Source organism: Oncorhynchus tshawytscha, linkage group LG34 (assembly GCF_018296145.1).
Source record: "Oncorhynchus tshawytscha isolate Ot180627B linkage group LG34, Otsh_v2.0, whole genome shotgun sequence".
NCBI lineage: Eukaryota > Metazoa > Chordata > Actinopteri > Salmoniformes > Salmonidae > Oncorhynchus > Oncorhynchus tshawytscha.
In genome coordinates, this window is record NC_056462.1 from 4,504,557 (window position 1) to 4,517,717 (window position 13,161).

Sequence of the window (13,161 nt, forward strand, 5' to 3'; positions counted from 1 at the left end):
CATTCTGTGTATCTATGTGATGTATTTTTCCACAAAGTTCAGATTTTGCAATGTTGTGGCTCCAGTCCCAACACCTTACCACTGCTACACCTGGCTATCAGCGGAGCCTTGTCTGGCAGCGAAACAGTTCATTCAGCCTCATTTACTGCCTTTGAAAAAACATAGCTGATAAGGCTGATTTGCTGAAACAAATGTGGTTTCTACTGACAATTGAGATGTACAAACTATGGCATAACGGGACGACAAGCGGATAAGAGGCAATACGTAATTTCTATTAAGTCATTACTTTCTCTTCATAAGGATTAAAAAGAATTTGCCAGTAGATTGTCAACTTGATTCATGATGATGACTGCTAGCTAATATTTTGAAAGTAAGATGTTGACATGATCAGTCCAATCAAAGCTGCTGTACATATAACGTGATTTGATGTCATTTTATCTGTGGCCAATGACCTTAAGCCTTCTTGGAAGGGCACTTATAATGTAACTCTATGGCAGGACCCAAAAGGCTTAAATGTTTAATGTCTACCCTTACTACGGACTTAGACCTGGTGGTGGCGTAGTGTCCCCATGAGTGACAGAACACTGAGCTAATGCTCCTATTTTTTGCTGGCTTGCCCCACCACCACAGAAAGCACTGAGCTAGGCTGAAACACCTGCATTTTGGAGCAACCTTACTCAAGAAAACAAAAAAGAGACCATGTTTGTATGCGGCTTCATTAACTAAATGATATATATACACACTACCGTTCAAAAGTTTGGAGTCACTTAGAAATGTCCTTGTTTTTGAAAAAAAAAAATGTGTCCTTTAAAATAGCATCAAATTGATCAGAAATACAGTGTAGACATTGTTAATGTTGTAAATGTCTATTGTAGCTGGAAACTGCTGTTTTTATGGAATATCTACATTGGCGTACAGAGGCCCATTATCAGCAACCATCACTCCTGTGTTCCAATGGCACGTTGTTAGCTAATCCAAGTTTATAATTTTAAAAGGCTAAATGATCATTAGAAAACCCTTTTGCAATTATGTTAGCACAGCTGAAAATGGTTGTTCCTGATTAAAGAAGCAATAAAACTGGCCTTCTTTAGACTAGTTGAGTATCTGGAGCATCAGAATTTGTGGGTTCGATTACAGGCTCAAAATGGCCAGAAACAAAGAACTTTCTTCTGAAACTTGTCAGTCTATTCTTGTTCTGAGAAATGAAGGCTATTCCATGCGAGAAATTGCCAAGAAAATGAAGATCTCGTACAACGCTGTGCACTACTCCCTTCTCAGAACAGCATAAACTGGCTCTAACCAGAATAGAAAGAGGAGTGGGAGGCCCCGGTGCACAACTGAGCAAGAGGACAAGTAAATTAGAGTGTATAGTTTGAGAAGCAGACACCTCACAAGTCCTCAACTGGCAGCTTCATTAAATAGTACCCTCAAAACACCAGTCTCAACGTCAACGGTGAAGAGGCGACTCCGGGTTGCTGGCCTTCTATAATTTGTTTTGCATTTGCAAAAATTCCTAATCCTGTTTTCCATTTGCAAAAATTCCTAAACCTGTTTTTTTTTTGCAATTGCAAAAATTCCTGAACCTGTCATTATGGGGTATTGTGTGTAGATTGAAGAGGAAAAAAATGATTTAATCAATTTTAGAATAAGGCTGTAACATGACAAAATGTGGAAAAAGTCAAGGGGTCTGAATACTTCCCGAATGTGCCGTATATCCTCCAAGCTGTATGATCATTTACATCATCCAATTCGTAAGAACTATGATACCGTCCTCCTGATAATGTACACAAGCTATTCCAATCATAATGTAATGTAATGTAGCATAAAGTAATGTATCATACTAAATGGTTGGGAACATATTTATATAGTAGTCTTACAAATTCCCCTGAGACCATGTTAGAGATATTGTGCAGAACACAACCCTTCCTTCTCCCATGAAAGAGCTCTATTTAATACCCTATTTACCTCTATCTTTCTCTCTCCAACATAAGAGTGGAATGGCTTGCAGTGATGCAAATACAACACATTGTTTCAATACAATAAACCAACAACCTGTAGTTAAAATAGTAGGAAACATCTATGTTGCAATTAAATTAATTTAAATTAAAGTCTGTATCTACTCAACCTCTGCACCATCATTCTTATATCAGCATAACTAGATCATTATTTAAATATTACTTGATTGACGAAATGAACTATTTATTTATTTTACAGCGCCCTCTCCCACAGAGGGAGAGAGGGGTGAAGTTGGCCATTTTATGATGGTCGTAAATACCTGCAGGAACTCTCTCTCTCCCATTCTGGAAGAAGGGAAGTTAAACATCCCTTTGTTACAGCAGTTTGTGACATCCAAGATTGGATAATGAAATAATATGTCTATAATCCAAACAGTTGGAATGGTCCGTGGGTACTTAAAGAACAATTATGTCAAATCAGTTGTTGTTTTGGGATCTCATTAAGGATGGTATGACAGCATAACTGTATCTCTGCATGTGTATATTTAACAGTTGTCAGGTTTACACCCAAATGTTGTGGAACTCACAGGATTAAATATGAAACTATTTGTGAAAAGACGAAATGTGATGTTAGCCTTCTAAATGAGAATTGTTTATCATATAAAAGTTATACCCAGTCAGTGAGCACAGACATTATGTCGGCATTATGGAACCATGGAACTTTTACCAGAGTGCATAAAACCCCTCCTAACAAAATGTACATTAGACCAAGCAGGTGGACGATAAGCAGGACGTCACAAATGGTTAGACTCTACAAGACCAGTACACGGCTAGCGTTAGCTGAAAGGTACAAAATGGTTAGAAACTCTGAAACTTTCAACAGTGAAGAAGATAAAGTCTACACATTCACAGTCTGCAGCTGTATATATAAAATAGTCTAGTAAACTTGACCGAAGACAAGAGACAAAGAACCTCTCACCACTCTATTCTAACGAACAGAGCCCGCTGAACAAGCTACAACTACGAAATAATTTGATCTCTGGTGGACAAACCAGAGACTTCCGTCGAACTACTCTCCACAGATGGACCGGTGATTTCAACAGAGACCACAGAGACATGCAAGCGTAAATATGTACATTGCATTTCTAAATCCGAATGAGCGGTTGTTAGGGTGCTAAATATCCACATTTACGATGGTCCACATGTATGTACAATAAGCCCACTCTCTGTCTCTCCCGCTCTTTAACTGTCCCCACCCCTTTCCATTGTCTACCAAGTCGTCATATCGGGTTAGTCCACTAGGGACCTATCATTGCATTATGTTAGTAACCAATGTATAATCTATCCTGTGTGTGTGTTTATGTCATTCTGTGTGATTATTTAGTTAGTCAGTAAATAAATAATTAAGCCAATTGGTGTATCGCTGATTCATCATGGAGACTAGGGTTCGTGCAGATTTCCAAGAGTTTTGCGACATTCAGAATGAGACTGAAGGTAAATAAGAATTAATGAATTGACTGTGACTGATGTAAGACATATTTATATCTTTAGAGTTTAGTTAGGAGATAGTAACTCGTTAAAAAACTTTTCCTGTGGTGCCCCAGATTACTACTTAATTCATTTTTATACTATTAATTTAATCGCTTAATGAACATGGCATGTAATTATTTGATCAAATAACAGTCAAACATATCAATGATAGTCAAGACACAACATGGGCCTACATACTAAGTTAAGTTAAGCCCTCTATAGCATGTCCTAACGGTTAGGACCTTACAGGTGCATGTGAGATCTCAACAGACCCGGGGCCTCATTTATAAACATTGCGTAGGTACAAAAGAAGATGTACACCACTTTCTAAGCAAACTTTGGAATTTATAGAAAACAAACTTGACGGGAGAATGTGCGGTCCTCCACGGACACTTTGACCCATACCTATGCACATAAACTGGAGAAATTAGAAACTGCGACTTTGATGGCAGAAGGATGAAACTCGAGAAACGCTTTGAAATTGATACCATTGTGTAAAATAAATCGCTCTCACATATTATATATGAAGGGTTCCCTGGAGTGCAGAAAAACATGATTTAGGATAATAAATATCAATGGATATATCTGTTTTTGCAAAAGAACCCACTAATCGGGAATCAAAGTTTATTGGATCTGTAATTATTAAACAATGCCTGCATGTTATTAAATGTATTATCATAAATAATGAGGTGAACAGTAGGACAAATTGCGTTTAAACTGATGCTGTTTTCGATGCCTCAGGCTGGAAGATACGAGTGCACAGTTTTATAAATTGTTATCACATGGTCGTTGCGCAGAACTGTCAATGTGATAATAGCCCTGTCATTGTCAGTTACAATCAGGGAATTACCACACCTGAAGGTGTTACGCAATTGAGTAGCTTTGACAATCAAATGGGTGGATATAAAAAGGCATGCAATTACAATGTGTAATGACGCACAATGGCTGCTTCGGCACTGTTGTAAGATTTGGCAAATGGAAGAATTAGACAAATGTGGGCGTTAAACGGGTGGGACATGACGCGCGCTCACGTGCGCCAAATGTCAATTTGATTGTGATTTATAAAGTGAAACCGGTGTGGGACGTGTGTGTGTGTGTGTGTGTGCGCGCACTCTTATAAATCCGAATATTTTTCCGAGTAAGCACTTTCTGTTTCGTCTGTACGCCACCTTTTGACGTGAATCGTCCGCACAGTTTTATAAATGACGCCCCAGATCTCACCACCAACCTCTCACTCCCCCTGGAGGTAGAGAGAGAACATTACAACTCAATTTACAGCGGGTAGGCTGCCATCCCTGTCACTAAACAGACCATCAATCACTAAGATAAATAATTATCCTTTATTGCCATCAGCCCTGAGCTCAATACACTATTGTATACATCTCTCTTGAGACAATGGCTTAGTATACTTGTTGTATTGTGATGAATCTGAGTTTAGATTGGTCAAGAGCACCTTCTATTGGAGAAAGTTTAGAATTTCACTGTGAACTTATACAATTATATACTTGAGCTTGTGGACACCAGGAAGAATATCTGCTGCTTCTTCAACGGTTTGCAGTTTACATTACCTTGTATGCTTCTGTGTTGTATTATGTGAGGTACACTAAGTATGTAATGCATTGTATTTGTTTTTCACCCACACAACACCACACAACAAAGATGAGAGGCATGGATGAAGATACTATACTCTTATCCCAGCAGCCTTTGTGGTGTACCTAGGAATCTTTGCACATGTTCTTAAAAGGACAAAAGGTCATTTTAAAACTGTCCCGCAACTCTTGCTGTGTCCACAGACATCCCCGAAATAATAAAAAACCGACTCTCGGGGAATGAATGCACCAGAGGAGGCTAGTGGAAGGAGCTATAGGATGAGGGGGCCATGAAATGGAATGGTACATGGAAACAAAGTGTTTGTCTCAGTTCCACTAATTCCATCCCAGCCATTACAATGAGCCCGTCCTCCTATAGCTCTTCCTAAAACCTCCTCTGGAGTGCACAACTGGTTAATAGTCACTCATAGATATTTCAGTCAGATGGCTAGCTGCTTCCAGATACTTGTATTGCAGTAATGTTGAATGGCGCTGGCTAGTATTACTTAGCCAGCTAGAAGGATGAAGTAAGAAGCTAACATTAAAAGGAGCCCACCTCAGCAGGAGCAACGAAATACCCTACTAAGTTCTAATAACTTTACTTTACAGAGAGTAGAATACTGAGACAAACATTGAAGTAGCTCTCAGTGGTGAGGCTGAGGCAGGCTGCAATGCATGCAGGAGGAAGCAGAGGACACAAAGTGGAGGGAGGAAGTAAGCAGAGAGAAGTTAGTACCTTGGTTCCCAAACTTGAGGTCGGGGCTCTGTGGGAACTAAGTTAGGAACTTAAAAAATTAAGATATGTTTCAATCTGTACATTTCCACATGGCCTATCTTCCCTATAGGTTTACATTAAAACGCTATCAAAATGCAAACATTACAGTTCTAACAATGTAATACGCTGCTGATGCTACGTGTCAGTGTGAATCATTTCTCATATTTCCCCCTTTTCAGAGGTATAACATATAAAATGTAGGTGGACCAAAATGTTGGCACTCAAATCATTTTAATTATCATAAAAGCATAGCATACAGAATACCCTACTGTAGTGGTTACCAAACCTTTTATAGCCCCGTACCCCTTCAAACATTCAACCTCCAGCTGGGTACCCCCTCTAGCACCAGGGTCAGCACACTCGCAAATGTGTTTTTTTGCCATCATTGTAAGTCTGCCACACACACGATACTGTACATTTATTAAACATAAGAATGAGTGAGTTTTTGTCAAAACCCGGCTCGTGGGAAGTGACAAAGAGCTCTTATAGGACCAGGGAACTTATAATAATAATAATCAATAATTTCTCTTTATTTAGCCATATTACATATAAAATGTTTTGTTCATTGAAAATTGTGAATAACTGAGAAGGGTGTGCTTGAAAGAATGCACACAATTCTGGAATGTTGGGTTGTATTGGAGAGTCTCAGTCGTAAATCATTTTCCACACAGTCTGTGCCTGTATTTAGTTGTCATGCTACTGAGGGCCGAGAATCCACTCTCACATAGGTATGTGTTTGCAAGGGCATCAGTGTCTTAACAGCACGATTTACCAAGGCAGGATACTCTGAGCGCAGCCCAATCCAGAAATCTGGCAGTGGCTTCTGATTTGACCTCGGATGGGGCCACAGTGTCTCCTGACCCCTCCTGTCTCAGCCTCCAGTATTTATGCTGCAGTAGTTTATGTGTCAGGGGGCTGGGGTCAGTTTGTTATATCTGGAGTACTTCTCCTGTCCTATTCGGTGTCCTGTGTGCGTTCTCTAATTCTCTCCTTCTCTCTTTCTTTCTCTCTCTCAGAGGACCTGAGCCCTAGGACCATGCCCCAGGACTACCTGACATGATGACTCCTTGCTGTCCCCAGTCCACCTGGCCATGCTGCTGTTCCAGTTTCAACTGACCTGAGCCCTAGGACCATGCCCCAGGACTACCTGACATGATGACTCCTTGCTGTCCCCAGTCCACCTGGCCATGCTGCTGCTCCAGTTTCAACTTCCACCTGACTGTGCTGCTGCTCCAGTTTCAACTGTTCTGCCTTATTATTATTCGACCATGCTGGTCATTTATGAACATTTGAACATCTTGGCCATGTTCTGTTATAATCTCCACCCGGCACAGCCAGAAGAGGACTGGCCACCCCACATAGCCTGGTTCCTCTCTAGGTTTCTTCCTAGGTTTTGGCCTTTCTAGGGAGTTTTTCCTAGCCACCGTGCTTCTACACCTGCATTGCTTGCTGTTTGGGGTTTTAGGCTGGGTTTCTGTACAGCACTTTGAGATATCAGCTGATGTACGAAGGGCTATATAAATAAATTTGATTTGATTTAAATTCAATGTTCACAGAACCGCTTGTTGCAATTTCGATGAGGCTCTCTTGTTCAGATATCTGTAAGTGGGCTGGAGGCAGGGCATGAAAGAGATAACGGGTGACAAAAACAACTGGATTTGTTTCGGGAAAGTAGCTGCGTAATTGCGCACCCAACTCACTCAAATGCTTCGCTATATCACATTTGACATGGTCCGTAAGCTTGTGATCATTTGCACACAAGAAATCATACAATGATGGAAAGACCTGTGTGTTGTCCTTGTTAATGCAGTCAGAGAAGAGGTGCAGGAACTCTTAGTAGAGGAAAATATGAGGTGCTGGTACTCAGTTCCGGTGAGCTCCTGCCTAAGTATTGTGTTTAGGTAAAAAGCTAAATAATGTCCCGTTTGGAACACTGACAATAGTTTTTATTTTTCTCTCTCAATCTGATTGGGTGGACCTGGCCCACCAAGGCCCATCCTTGCCTTCACCTATGGTCTGTTGATCAACTCAGGTGAATAAACTGACAGCAGTCAAGGTGATAATGGCTAGGATAATTTCTTGTTTTTGCTGTTCTCCAAATACATATATATATATTTTTTTATTGTATAGAAATGCAGTAAATGAGCTTTAACTTTCCCAAAAAATTCCTGCGTGGGCAGGGGGGGACATTTCCCTTATTCCTGTCATCACCAAAACTCAGACCCTGGTTACGGCCATGGTATTGGGGATATTAATTGCTTCCCCTGGTCCTATGTAATGTACATATGATACCAGTCAAGTTTGCACACACCTACTCATTCAAGGGTTTTCATTATTTTTACTAGTTTCTACATTGTAGAAACTATGAAATAACACATGGAATCATGTAGTAACCAAAAATACTTTATATTTGAGATTCTTTAAAGTAGCCACCCTTTGCCTTGATGACAGGTTTGCACACTCTTGGCATTCTCTCAACCAGCTTCACCTGGAGTGCTTTTACAACAGTCTTGAAGGATTTCCCACATGTGCTGAGCACTTGCTGGCTGCATTTCCATCACTCTGCAGTCCAACTCATCCCAAACCATCTCAATTGGCTTGAGGTCGGGTGATTGTGGATGCCAGGTCATCTAATGCAGCACTCCATCACTGCCCTTCTTGGTCAAATCGCCCTTACACAGCCTAGAGGTATGTTGGATCATTGTCCTGTTGAAAAACAAATGATAGTCCCACTAAGCGCAAACCAGATAGGATGGCGTATCGCTGCAGAATGCTGTGGTAGCCATGCTAGTTAAGTACACCTTGAATTCTAAATAAATCACCAGCAAAGCACCTCCTCCATGCTTCAGGGTGGGAACTACACATGCAGAGAAAATTTGTTCATCTACTCTGCGTCTCACAAAGACACGGCGGTTGGAATCAAAAATCTCATTTCAACTCATCAGACCAAAGGACAGATTTTCACTGGTCTAATGTCCATTGCTCGTGTTTCTTGGCCCAAGCAAGTCTTCTCATAGGTGTCCTTTACTAGTGGTTTCTTTGCAGCAATTCGGCTGATTCAAGCATTCTCCTCTGAACAGTTGATGTTGATGTGTCTGTTACTTGAACACTGAGAAGCTGAGGCTGGTAACTCTAATGAACGTATCCTCTGCAGCAGAGGTAACTCTGGGTCGTCCTTTCCTGTGGAGGTCCTCATGAGAGCCAGTTCCATCATGGCACTTGATGGTTTTTGTGACTGCACTTGAAGAAACTATCAACGATTTAGAAATTTCCCAGATTGATTGACCCTCATGTTTAAAAGTAATGATGGACTGTAATTTCTCTTTGCATTTTTGAGCTGTTCCTGCCATAATATGGACTTGGTCTTTTACCAAATAGGGCTTTCTTCTGCATACCACCCCTACCTTGTCACAACACAACTGATTGGTTCAAATGCATTAAGAAGAACATTTATTCCACAAATTAATGTTTAACAAGGCACACCTGTTAATTGAAATGTATTCCAGGTGACTCTCAAAAAGCTGGTTGAGAGAATGCCAAGAGTGTGCAACGCTGTCATCAAGGGTGGCTACTTTGAAGAATCTCAAATATAAAATATATTTTGATTTGTTTAATACTTTTTTTGGTTGCTACATGATTCCATAGTGATTCTCTGTTTCATAGTTTTTGTATTCACTATTATTCTACAGTGCAGGAAATAGTCAAAATAAAGGAAAACTCTGGAATGAGTAGGTGTGTCTGAACTTTAGACTGGTACTATAAGGATTCACACCCCTGAGTCAATACTTTGTCGAAGCACCTTTGTCAGAGATTACAGCTGTGAGTCTTTCTGGGTAAGTCTCTAAGAACTTTCCACACCTGCGTTGTGCAGTAATTGTCCATTACTCTTATCAAAAATCTTGCTAAACAACCATTTTCAGGTTTTACAAATTTTAAGTCGAAACTGTAACTCGCATACTCAGGAACATTCACTGTCTTCTTGGTAAGGAACTCCAGTGTAGATTTGGCCTTGTGTTTTATGTTATTGTCCTGCTGAAATGTGAATTAATCTTGTAGTGTCTGGTAGAAAGCAGACTGAACCAGGTTTTACTCTAGGATTGTGCCTGTGCTTAGCTCCATTCCATTTCCATTCATCCTGAAAAACTCCCCAGTCCTTAACGGTTACGAGCATACCCAAAACCTGATGCAGCCAACAACATGCTTGAAAATATGTTTCTCAGTAATGTGTTTTATACCGTTTTTAGGGCAAATCCAATAACACTTTGTATTCAGTGAATTGCTTTACCACAATTTTTTTGTTTGTTGCAGTAACACTTTAGTGTTGTTTTGAGGATGCATGTTTTGGAATGTTTTCATTATGTACAGGCTTCCTTTTCACTGTCTATTGGGTAACTACGATGTTGCTAATCCATCCTGAATTTTCTCTTTTCAGCCATTAAACTAACTGTTTAAAAGTCACCCTTTGCCTAACCATGAAAACCCTGAGCGGTTTCCTTCCTCTCTGGCAACTGAGTAAGAAAAGACGCCTGTTTCTTTGTAGTGACTGGTGTATTGATATACCATCCAAAGTGTAATTAACAACATCAAAATGCTCAAAGGGATATTCAGTATCATATTATTTATTTTGCCATCTACCAATAGGTGGTTGTCTTTGAGGCATTGTAAAACCTCCATGGTCTTTGTGGCTGAATTTGTATTTGAAATTCACTGCTAGACTGAGGAACATTACAGAAAATCATGATAATCATGTTAAACACTACACTATTATTGCAACACATAGTGAGTCCATGCAAGTTATTATGTGACTTGTTAACCGATGTATAACACCTGTATTTTCATGATTGTTTATTACTATTTTTGTCATTTGAATTTGGCGCTCTGCAATTTCACCAGATGTTGTCGAGGTGGGACGTTAGTGTCCCAATGAGCCCAAAGAAGTTTTAACCATTGACTGAATAAGAAACAGAGTTGGGGTTTGATGCTTCCTTTTACATACAATGAAACACAAGTTTTTTTACAACACACTTAGTAAAAACACATATATGTAGGTTTAGCACTTAATTTGTGTATTAAATCACTTACATTGGGTTTACAACTAAACACCCTCCAAACACCAGATCCCAGTTTACTGCCTATCCTCAAGGACATCTACAGCAACTGGTATCATAGGAAAACCAAGAAGATTATATCAAGGATCTCAGTCACCTGAGCCACAGCATGTTCACCCTGCTACCACCTAGAAGGTGAAGACAGTACAGGTGCATCAAAGCTGTGACCGAGAGAATGAAAAACAACTATTATCCCCAGGCCATCAGACTGTTAAATAGTCACCTCTAGCCGGCCTCCAACCTGAACTGAGTCGCTGTTACCAGCCGGCTACGACCCATTACTCTACCCTGCACCTTAGAGACTGCTTCCCTGTGTACAGTGTCTTTGAACACTGGTCACATTAATGTTTGCATACGTAAACATATGTACAGTTGAAGTCAGAAAATTAACATACACCTTAGCCAAATATATTAAACTCAGTTTTTCACAATTCCTGACATTTAATCCAAGTAAAATTTCCCTGTATTAAGTCAGTTAGGATCACCACTTTATTTTAAGAATGTGAAATGTCATAACAGTAGAGAGAATGATTTATTTCAGCTATAATTTCTTTCTTCATATTCCCTGTGGGTCAGAAGCTTACATACACTCAAATAGTATTTCTTAGCATTGCCTTTAAAATTGTTTAACTTGGGTCAAACGTGTTGGGTAGCCTTCCACAAGCTTCCCACAATATGTTGGGTGAATTTTGGCCCATTCCTCCTGACAGATCTGGTGTAACTGAGTCAGGACTGTAGGCCTACTTGCTCGCACACGCTTTTTCAGTTCTTCCCACAAATCTTTGATAGGATTGAGGTCAGGGCTTTGAGATGGCCACTCCAATACCTTGACTCTGTTGTCCTTAAGCCATTTTGCCACAACTTTAGAAGCATGCTTGGGTCATTGTCCATTTGGAAGACCCATTTGCAACCAAGCTTTAACTTCTTGACTGATGTCTTGAGATGTTGCTTCCAAATATCCATGTAATTTTCCTTCCTCGTGTCGCCATCTATTTTGTGAAGTGCACCAGTCCCTCCTGCAGCAAAGCACCACCATGATGCTTCCACCCCCATGCTTCACGGTTGGATGGTGTTCTTCAGCTTGCAAGTCTCCCCCTTTTTCATCCAAAGATAACTATGGTCATTATGGCCAAACGGTTATGTTTTTGTTTCATCAGACCAGAGGACATTTCTCCAAAAAGTACAATATTTGTCGACATGTGCAGTTGCAAACCGTAGTCTGGCTTTTTTATGGCGGCTTTGGAACAGTGGCTTCTTCCTTGCTGAGCGGCCTTTCAGGTTATGTGGATATAGATACTTTGTACCTGTTTCTTCCAGCGTCTTCACAAGGTCCTTTGCTGTTGTTCTGGGATTGATTTTGTATGTTCATCTCTAGGAGACAGAACGCGTCTCCTTCCTGAGCGATATGACGGCTGTGTGGTCCCATGGTGTTTGTACTTGTGTACTATTGTTTGTACAGATGAACGTGGTACCTTCAGGCGTTTGGAAATTGCTCCCAAGGATGAACCAGACTTGTGGCCTGTCATTTTTTTCCTGAGGTTTTGGCTGATTTTTCTTTTGATTTTCCCGTGATGTCAAGCAAAGACTCACTGAGATTGAAGGTAGGCCTTGAAATATATCCACAGGTACACCTCCAATTGACTCAAATGATGTCAATTAGCCTATCAGAAGCTTCTAAAGCCGTGACGTAGATGTCCTAACCGACTTATGAAAAATATAGTTTGTTAACAAGAAATTTGTGGACTGGTTGAAAAACAAACAAGTTTTAATGACTCCAAAATAAGTGTATGTAAACTTCCAAATTCAACTGTATATACTTTATTCTGTACATACCTTTTCTATTAATTTACTGTCAATGTCTAAACACACTATCATATACATAGAGTGCCTTCAAAAAGTATTCAGACCCTTTGACTTTTTCCAGAGGAGATACAGACAGGAGGGAGAAACAGATTGAAGGGCTGGAGCAAGGAATTTAAGGCCTCTCCCTATGCTGAATGACACTGCAAAGATTCCTGGGAACACCACCAAGGCTGCTGTTGGGATGACAGGATAGTATCTTCCTAAATGTCTCATCTTTGTTGTTTGGGGTACACTGTAAGCTGATGATTTTAGCTGATGATACTGTAGCAGTTAGAGTAACAAGTCACATAGAAAAGTTGATAATGTGCAATGTTGCTTGGGGCAGAAATGGCATACAGTAC